The sequence below is a fragment of the Tasmannia lanceolata genome, unplaced genomic scaffold (assembly GCF_043159265.1).
Source record: "Tasmannia lanceolata isolate RefF3 unplaced genomic scaffold, GAP_Taslan_0.1 ptg000012l, whole genome shotgun sequence".
NCBI lineage: Eukaryota > Viridiplantae > Streptophyta > Magnoliopsida > Canellales > Winteraceae > Tasmannia > Tasmannia lanceolata.
Window position 1 is genome coordinate 53,330,497 of NW_027518689.1, and position 10,318 is coordinate 53,340,814.

The following is a 10,318-nucleotide window of genomic DNA, read 5'->3' on the forward strand; positions in this document are numbered from 1 at the left end:
CTTAAACAGTTACATGTAAACCCCCTTAAAGGTTTGAATTTGTATAAGGTAGCCCCCTCTTTCAAAGACAAGCAATGGTAATGAAGAATTCCGCTTCGGACTTCCGAAAAAACGTTCGGACTTCCGAATGAATACCAGTACAATGGCCATTCCACTGGACTTCAGTCAGAAGTCCGAAAGTTCTTTCAAAAGTCCGAAATTTTGTTTCGGACTTCCGAATGAAGTCCAGTGGAATGACAATTCTATTGGACTGCACTCGAAAGTCCGAAAGGTGTTTCGAAATTCCGTCTAGGAAGTCCGAACAAAGTTTCGGACTTCCGAATGAAGTCCAGTGGAATGGCAATTCTACTGGACTGCATTCGGAAGTCCGAAAGGTGTTTCGGAATTCCGTCTCGGAAGTCCGAACAAAGTTTCGGACTTCCGAATGAAGTCCGTTGGAATGGCAATTCTACTGGACTGCATTCGAAAGTCCGAAAGGTGTTTCAGAATTCCGTCTCGGAAGTCCGAACAAAGTTTCGGACTTTCGAATGAAGTCCAATGGAATGGCAATTCTACTGGACTGCACTTGGAAGTCCGAAAGGTGTTTCGGAAGTCTGTCTCGGAAGTCCGAACAACGTTTCGGACTTCCGAATGAAATCCAGTGGAATGGCAATTCTATTGGACTTCATTCGGAATTCCGAAAGGTTGTTCGGAAGTCTGAAGTTTTGTTCGGACTTCCGAGTAGGCCTACGTACACATTGTTGGTCCACAGATGGAAGGGTTACGATGATCCAATGGAGCTGATTTTTTGGGCACACCCTATATATTTGATAGCCTATCAAATGAACGCTTTGGATGAATTTAAACAATGTGGGCCGACTGAGTTTTCGGTAGTGTTTGGAACCAATGATATTTCCAACACCAATGATACATTCATGATCACTTTTACAACAGTCATGATCAGCTGTACAACCAATTTAATACTATAAGTCTATAATAACGTTTAATTTCTACAGATTCTGTGTGAGTAAATATCATCTGCAATATGAAGTATCCCAAAATCAATGCCACTTTGTACAAAAAAACCAACAACTCCATCCCTAAGCAAAGAAAGGTGGTGCGAAGGACACACCGGACCTACAAGAGAAACTTGCAACAATCAATAAAATGATGGGTTTGATACAGAAATCATATCGAGTGAGTAATAATGGAACATACCTATTTTCTGTAGGTGCGGATGGACCGATTGGCGTCATATTTAACTGACGATTTACAAGGGGGGGGGATTTTTGCACGTTCTTTTGTTGTGTCCAGGTTCCCCACATGACTTGCAGTTGTGATGTTGTCCAAATTGCAGCCCTCTTTCTATTCGTACTTTTTTGGGTCGTCCAGGCTGTCTTCTTACTCGTGGTGGCAACACTACTTCTAAAACATGGGATGGCTCCGGCCATTGTGTTCAATCTAAAGTAGGGTGAATCACCTCCTCATATGTAGTCCGATAAGTTGAACCCAAAAACCAATCCTGGCAGTACCTATATTTGTCCAGCTTGTTTACTCCCATGGCTGCTATGGCATGCCCACACGGCAATCCCATCATTTGGAAAAGACCACACGTACACGTACACGTTCTCTTCTCTAACTCCACAAGATCCGTATTAGTTGATAATATCACTTCATATTCATTCCAACTACACGGCCAGGGTGTAAACTTACTGGCATACAGACATGATCTGTCTAACCATTTTTCTGCATTATGGGTCAAATGCGTTTTACATTCAGAAGTAGCCTTGCGGCGAAGGTGGAAGTAGTCTTGTACTTTCCATCTAGTGTGATCGACTAGAGCCGCGATCTATAACTCCCGTGCGCCCTTTAATATGTTGTTGAAGGACTCCGCTGCATTAGTTGTCAACATATTCCACCTAGACTCTTTAAAGTATACATTAGCCCAGTTTTCTTTAGGAATCTCATATATCCATTTCTCTGCTTTTGCATTCTTCGCTTTAATACATTCCATCATCTCCTTATAGTCTCTCTCCCTTAAAGCATATGCGGCTCTAGAAAATAGTTTGCAAAGTATTTGACTCTTAAAGGTTTTCAGGAAATTGCCATTGAGGTGACGAATACAGTAGTTATGGTATGATCCCGGCAATGCTTCGTCAATAGCTCTAGGCAAACCCTTCATCCGATCAGAGGAAATCATGAATTCGTTGTTGTTTTTTTCTGCTGGTATCACCCTCTGGCGGAGTAAATGAACAAACCATAGTGAGCTCTCATACATCTCATTTTCAACCACTGCATATGCTAACGGAAATAATCCACCGTCACCATCACTGCAGTCGCAGCCAATAAAATTCCTTTATACTTGCCTCACAAATGTGTCTCATCAATTAGTATCAGTGGTCTAATTGTTCGACTGAAGGCGCGTATGCTAGGGCCGAATGACCAAAATAAATGACCAAATGTATGATCTCCACCCCCCCCCCATAGCTCCCGACTTCGATATACACGCATAAAGGTGCCAGGATTGCATCTCTCCATCTTTTGAGTATATGCAGGAAGGATGCGGTAAGACGCCTCGGCATTTCCACACATTATTTCGTGTATAATGACCTTCGCATTAAAAGCCTTCGCATAGTTTATAGTTATCCCCCACTTATCCTTGATGTATGCTCTTATCAAAGTAGGCCTCACGTCTCCTGGGCGGGGAAATAACCCAAGGCAGGTGTCTGCTGCCCAAGCTGTTGTGACAAGGGGATGGTCATTACCCCTCAAAGTACGTGAGCATGTATGCTGTGGCACAAACCTTTTTACCCTAACATGATCCAAATAATTTCTCCCACTGATTCTGAAGGGGCAACTTTTGTCCTTGCATCTAACGGCATACTTTGTAGGCTTTGAGTCTATTGGGACAAATACAAACTTCCGTTCAATTGCATTCTCTTTGACTTTGTTCTTAAATACTTTCAAATTTGGAAAGATTCCCCCCACCTTGATCTCCTCAAGTTCTATACGTCCATCATTTAATTCATCTACAACCATCTCATCTACTTCCAACGGCTCCCTTGTATACATATTACAGAACAGGTCACCCACAACGTTCTGTAGATCAACGAGGGGGCATACACCTTCGCACTCATCTTCCTTACCAAAGTCACCTTTGCGCTCACTGTCCTCAACCAAGTCATCATCACCAAATGCATCATCACCCTCTATATTGTTACCATCCTCGCATTCAATGCCATCACTAACATGCATATCACTATGGAAATCCCTGCTGAACTCTGCATCGTGCCTGCACAGTAGGGACTATGTTAGAATGAATATTGTATGAGACAAACATAGAACTGGCCAAGTAAATGTAATTAGTAATTAGAAGATTACATGGCAGTGCTCATATGTTGAGTTGTATTTTCTTCTGTCTCATTAAAAATAGGGTCCTCATAGTCTTGATTCAAGTCCACTGAATATATTTTCCGATTCCGAGCAATATTGCTATCTTTTCGGATTCTGCCCAATATTGGTATGTTCTTGGGACCAGCAACGTCATTTTGATTAGGTGTTATTGAGGCTGCACGGATGGAATTATTTCTGGGGTTCAATGCCGGTTCAAGAGGACGAGAGGAAGATTCACAAATATTTTCATACAAAATAGGATCTTCATAATGTTGATTTCTATCCACCATATTCCTGAGCAATGACAAATTTCACATGAGATATAGTGTAATGGAATGAGAGTTCAAAGAATAAAAATTTCCACCTGAGTGAATATTTTACCGCCGGATGGGGATCGGTGCAGAACTAATTCTTCCTACTTTGTACTCTTTGGTTATTTACAGGCTCATACAATTGAAGAGACTATTCTCAAAAAGCATCATCACCATAGTTAGGTCATCATCATTTCGAATGTCGTACAACAAGACTTGATATGGATCCACGACATATCGACATTTTATAGATTGCGAGATACCGGTTGCTATGGTCCCAATTTTTCGGTGAACTAGAGACTCAAATTCTGAAAACTTTATATGCCGATTCACAATTAAAGGCATCTTAGTCCCGCCAATATACTGAAATGATACTTCATCCTTCAAGTACCCATCAACGTGTATGATAAAAGAAGCCCTTCTTTCCACCATTTTCGCAAACCCTATTAGGATAAAAACCATTATTACAAACTATGAACAACCATTTACAATGATACAACCACTTTAGAATGTTAGAACCACAATTGGAACAATAAGTTAGACTCTTGGAACCACATTTTATACCTCGGAATCACTACGGAACCACATTTAATACCTCGGAACAACTAGGGAACCACATTTTATACCCCGGAACCAATAGGAAACCACATCTTATACCCCGGAACTAGTTGGGAACCACATTTGATACCCCGGAACCACTAGGGAAACAAATTTTATACCTCGGAACGACTAGGGAACCATATTTTCTACCCTCGAACCACTAGGGAACCACATATTATACCTCGGAACCACTAGGGAACCACATTCTCTACCCTCGAACCACTAGGGCACAACATTTAATACCCCGAAACCACTACGGAACCACATTTTATACCTCGGAACCACTAGGGAACTACATTATCTACCTCGGGACCACTCTGTAACCACATTTTATACCCCGGAACCACTAGGGAAACACATTTAATACCTCAGAACCACTAGTGAACCATATTTTCTACCCTGGAACCATTAGGGAACAACATTGTATACACCAGAACTACTAGGGAACCACATCTTATACCCCGGAACCACTTGGGAACCACATTTTATACGCCGGAACCACTAGGGAACCACATTTTATACCCCGGAACCACTATGGAACCACATTTTATACCCCTAAACCACTACGGAACCACATTTTATACCTCGGAACCACTACGGAACCACATTTTATACCCCAGAACCACTACGGAACCACATTTTATATGCCGGAACCACTAGGGAACGACATTTTATACCCCGGAACCACTACGGAACCACATCTTATACCCTGGAACCACTTGAGAGCCATATTTTATACGCCGGAACCACTAGGGAACCACATTTCATTCCCCGGAACCACTAGAGAACCACATTTTATACATCAGAACCACTAAGGAACCACATTCTCTACCCTGGAACCACTAGGGAACTACATTTTATACCCCGGAACCACTACGGAACCACATTTTATACCTCGGAACCACTAGGGAACTACATTTTCTACCCTGGGACCACTCCGGAACAACATTTTATGCACCGGAACCACTAGGGAAAAGCATTTTATACCTCGGAACCACTAGGGAACCATATTTTCTACCCTGTAACCACTAGAGAACCACATTTTATACACCGGAACTACTAGGGAACCACATCTAATACCCTGTAACCACTTGGGAACCACATTTTATATGTCGGGACCACTAGGGAACCACATTTTATACCCCGGAACCACTAGGGAACCACAAAATATACCCCTGAACCACTACGGAACCACATTTTATACCTCGGAACCACTAGGGAACCACATTTTATACCCCAGAACCACTAGGGAACCACATTTTATACACCAAAACCACTAGGGAACGACATTTTATACTCTGGAACCACTTGGGAATCAAATCTTATATCCTGGAACCACTTGGGAGCCACATTTTATACGCCAGAACCACATTTCATACCTCGGAACCACTAGGGAACCATATTTTCTACCCTGGAACCACTAGGGCACGACATTTTCTACCACGGAACCACTAGGGAATTATACCCCGAAACCACTAGGGAACGACATTTTCTACCCCAGAACCAGTAGGGAACCACATTTTATACCTCGGAACCACTACGGAACCACATTTTATACCTCGGAACAACTAAGGAACCACATTTTCTACCCCAGGACCACTCAGGAACCACATTTTCTACCCCGGAACCACTAGGGAATAACATTTTCTACCCCGGAACCACTAGGGAACCACATTTTATACGCCGGAACCACTAGGAAACGACATTTTACACCCCAGAACCACTAGGGAACCACATCTCATACCCTGGAACCACTTGGGAGCCACATTTTATACGCCGGAATCACTAGGGAACCACATTTCATACCCTGAAACCGCTAGGGAACCACATTTTATACCCCGCAACCAGTACAGAACCACATTTAATAACTCAGAACCACTACGGAACCACATTTTCTACCCCGGAACCACTAGGAAACCAAATTTTATACCCCGGAACCACTACGGAACCACATTTTATACCTCAGAACCACTAGGGAACCACATTTTCTACCCCGGGACCACTTGGAAACCACATTTTCTAACCCGGAACCAGTAGGGAACCATATTTTATACCTCGGAACCACTAGAGAACGACATTTTCTTCCCCGTAACAACCAGGGAACCATATTTTATACGCCGGAACTAGTAGGGAACCACATTTTATACCCCGGAACCACTAGGGAACCACATCTTATACCCTAGAACCACTAGGGAACCACATTTTATACCCCAGGACCACTCGGGAACCACATTTTTTACCCCGGGACCACTCGGGAACCACATTTCATACCCCGGATCCACCTTTTATACCCCTCAACCACTATGAAACCACATTTTATACCTTGGAACCACTAGGGAACCACATTTTCTACCTCGGAACCAGTAAGGAACCAAATTTTGTACCCTAGAACCACTCGGGAACCACATTTTATACACCGGAACCACTAGGGAAACACATTTTATACCTCGGAACTACTAGGGAACCACATTTTACACCCTGCAACCACTACGGAACCACATTTTATACCTCGGAACCACTAGGGAACCACATTTTCTACCCCGGAACCACTAGGGAACCACATTTTTTACCCCCGGACCACTCGGGAACCGCATTTCATACCCTGGAACGACCAGGGAACCACATTTTATACGCCGCAACCACTACGAAACCACATTTTATACCTTGGAACCACTAGGGAACCACATTTTCTACCCCGGGACCACTCGGGAACCACATTTTATTCCCTGGAACTACTAGGGAAACCCATTTTACACCTCGGAACCACTAGGGAACATATTTTCTACCCTGGAACCACTACGGAACCACATTTTATACACTAGAACCTCTAGGGAACCACATCTTATACCCCGGAACCACTTGGGAACCACTAGGAAACCACATTTCATACCCCAGAACCACTAGGGAACCATATTTTATACCCCTTAACCACTACGGAACCACATTTTATACCCCGCAACCACTACAGAACCATATTTTAAACCTCATAACCACTAGGGAACCACATTTTATACCCCGGAACCACTAGGGAACTACATTTTATACCCCGGAACCACTACAGAACAACATTTTATACCTCGGAACCACTAGGGAACCACATTTTCTACCCCGTGACCACTCGGGAACCACATTTTCTAACCCGGAACCAGTAGGGAACCATATTTTATACCCCGAAACCACTAGGGAACGACATTTTCTTCCCCGGAACAACCAGGGAACCATATTTTATACGCCGGAACTAGTACGGAACGACATTTTACACCCCAGAACCACTAGTGAACCACATCTTATAACCTGGAACCACTTGGGAGCCACATTTTATACCCGGAACCACTAGGGAACCACATTTTTTACTCCGGGACCACTCGCGAACCACATTTCATACCCCGGAACCACTAGGGAACCACCTTTTATACCCCGCAACCACTACGGAACCACATTTTATGCCTCAGACCCACTAGGGAACCACATTTTCTACCCCGGAACCGGTAAGGAACCAAATTTTTTCCCCCGGGACCACTCGGGAACCACATTTTATACCCCGCAACCTCTAGGGAAACACATTTTATGCCTCGGAACCACTAGGGAACCACATTTTATACCCCGTAACCACTACATAACCACATTTTATACGTCGGAACCACTAGGGAACCACATTTTCTACCCCGGAACCACTAGGGAACCACAATTTTTACCCCGGACCACTCGAGAACCGCATTTCATACCCTGTAACCTCTAGGGAACCACATTTTGTACCCCGCAACCACTAAGAAACCACATTTTATACCTCGGAACCACTGGGGAACCACATTTTCTACCCCGGAGCCACTAGGGAACCACATTTTTTACCCCGGGACTACTCGGGAACCACAGATTATTCCCCGGAACCACTAGGGAAACACATTTTATACCTCAGAACCACTAGGGAACATATTGTCTACCCTGAAACCACTACGGAACCACATTTTATACACCAGAACGTCTAGGGAACCACATCTTATACCCCAGAACCACTTGGGAACCACATTTTATATGCCGGAACCACTAGGGAACCACATTTCATACCCCAGAACGACTAGGGGACTATATTTTGTACCCCTGAACCACTACGGAACCACATTTATACCTCGGAAGCACTATGGAACCACATTTTATACCCCGCAACCACTACGGAAGCACTTTTTATGCCTCATAACCACTAGGGAACCACAGTTTATACCTCGGAACCACTAGGGAACTACATTTTCTACCCCAGAACCACTTCGGAACCACATTTTATATGCCGGAACCACTAGGGAATCACATTTCATACCCCAGAACCACTAGGGAACCACATTTTATACCCCTGAACCTAGTACGGAACCACATTTTATACCCCGGAACCACTTGGAAACCACATTTTATACGCCGGAACCACTAGGGAACCACATTTCATACCCCGGAACCACTAGGGAACCATATTTTATTCGCCTCAACCTCTACGGAACCACATTTTATACCTCAGAACCACTAGGGAGCCACATTTTATACCCCAGAACCACTAGGGAACCACATTTTATACCCCGCAACCACTACAGAACCACATTTTATACCTCGTAACCACTAGGGAACCATATTTTATACCCCGAAACCACTAGGGAACCACATTTTATACTCCGCAACCACTACAGAACCACATTTTATACATCGTAACCAGTAGGGAACCACATTTTATACCCCGGAACTACTAGGGAACTACATTTTCAACCCCGGAACCACTTGGGAACCACATTTTATACGCTGGAACCACTAGGGAACCACATTTCGTACCCCAGAACCACTAGGGAACCACATTTCGTACCCCAGAACCACTAGGGAACCACATTTTATACACCTGAACCTAGTACGGAACCACATTTTATACCTCGGAACCACTAGGGAACCACATTTTATACTCCGGAACCAGTACGGAACGACATTTTCTATCCCGAAACCACTACGAACCAAATTGGGTAGAAACAAGTAATGGTCTTTTTCCAACAGAGAAAATGGTGGTTCTAACTTTCTTTTACAACCTAAGAAAACAATGAAAACAATTATGCAACCAACATAGAACAACTTGGGTAATTTCTCTGTTTTTTTCAACACAAAACAATGAAAACAATGAAAACCTTCATAAAATGTTAAAACCCAAGAAAACATGAAAACCTTCATAAAATGTTAAACCCTATTCAAGTAGAGGAGCACGGACCTACTTGGAGCTATGTTTATCACCCAAGTTCAAATTTGTGACAAGTAATGGTGTTTTTTTTTTTACAAAATACAATGGGATTGAAGTTTCCAATGGATGGCAATGGCTGCAAAGGGTGTTTTTCACGTTGGATGGGTGGGGAAGAAGAAAGAAAAATGTGAAGTGGGTAGGTGAAAAAAGCTTAGGGATTAGAGCATAAAAAATGGTGGGAAAAACCAAGTGGGGGTATATTTGTCCTAAAACTCATACTCTCTCACCTAACAGCCCGTTTTTTATAAAATTTAAATGTCTACCCTTTATTCACAATTTAGCATAAACTTTGCATTTTTTTCATAACTTTCCCTAAAAAGAAGGCATGTTTTGATATTATTTACAAGAGAGACATTCTAAGATGCACTTATCTAAGAATTCCAAAGAGATGCATTTATCGAACGGTCCCAAATAATGCCAGAATGATCTTGATGGTTCATCCGATAGGGCTCACCACAAAAATGCTATACCCCAAAATCACTTCAATCACAATTTGTATCGATTAAGCAAATCGTCGGAATCCCTAAAGTGAGACATTCTCGAAGAGCCGTATATTCTTCTTGCTGATCAACGATGATTACAATATCGGGTAAGCCCGTCATATAGATCTTTGGAATTTGTCTTTGGATGGATGGTTCCATTTTTTTATTGATGTAACTTTTGGGCTATGCCATGTCTATAAATTAAAGGGGCCACCAGATGACTGGTTACAAATCATTTTTATAGTATCTTGGTCGGCCCAATTGTTAGAATTTCCCGGTTCTTACAAGACACA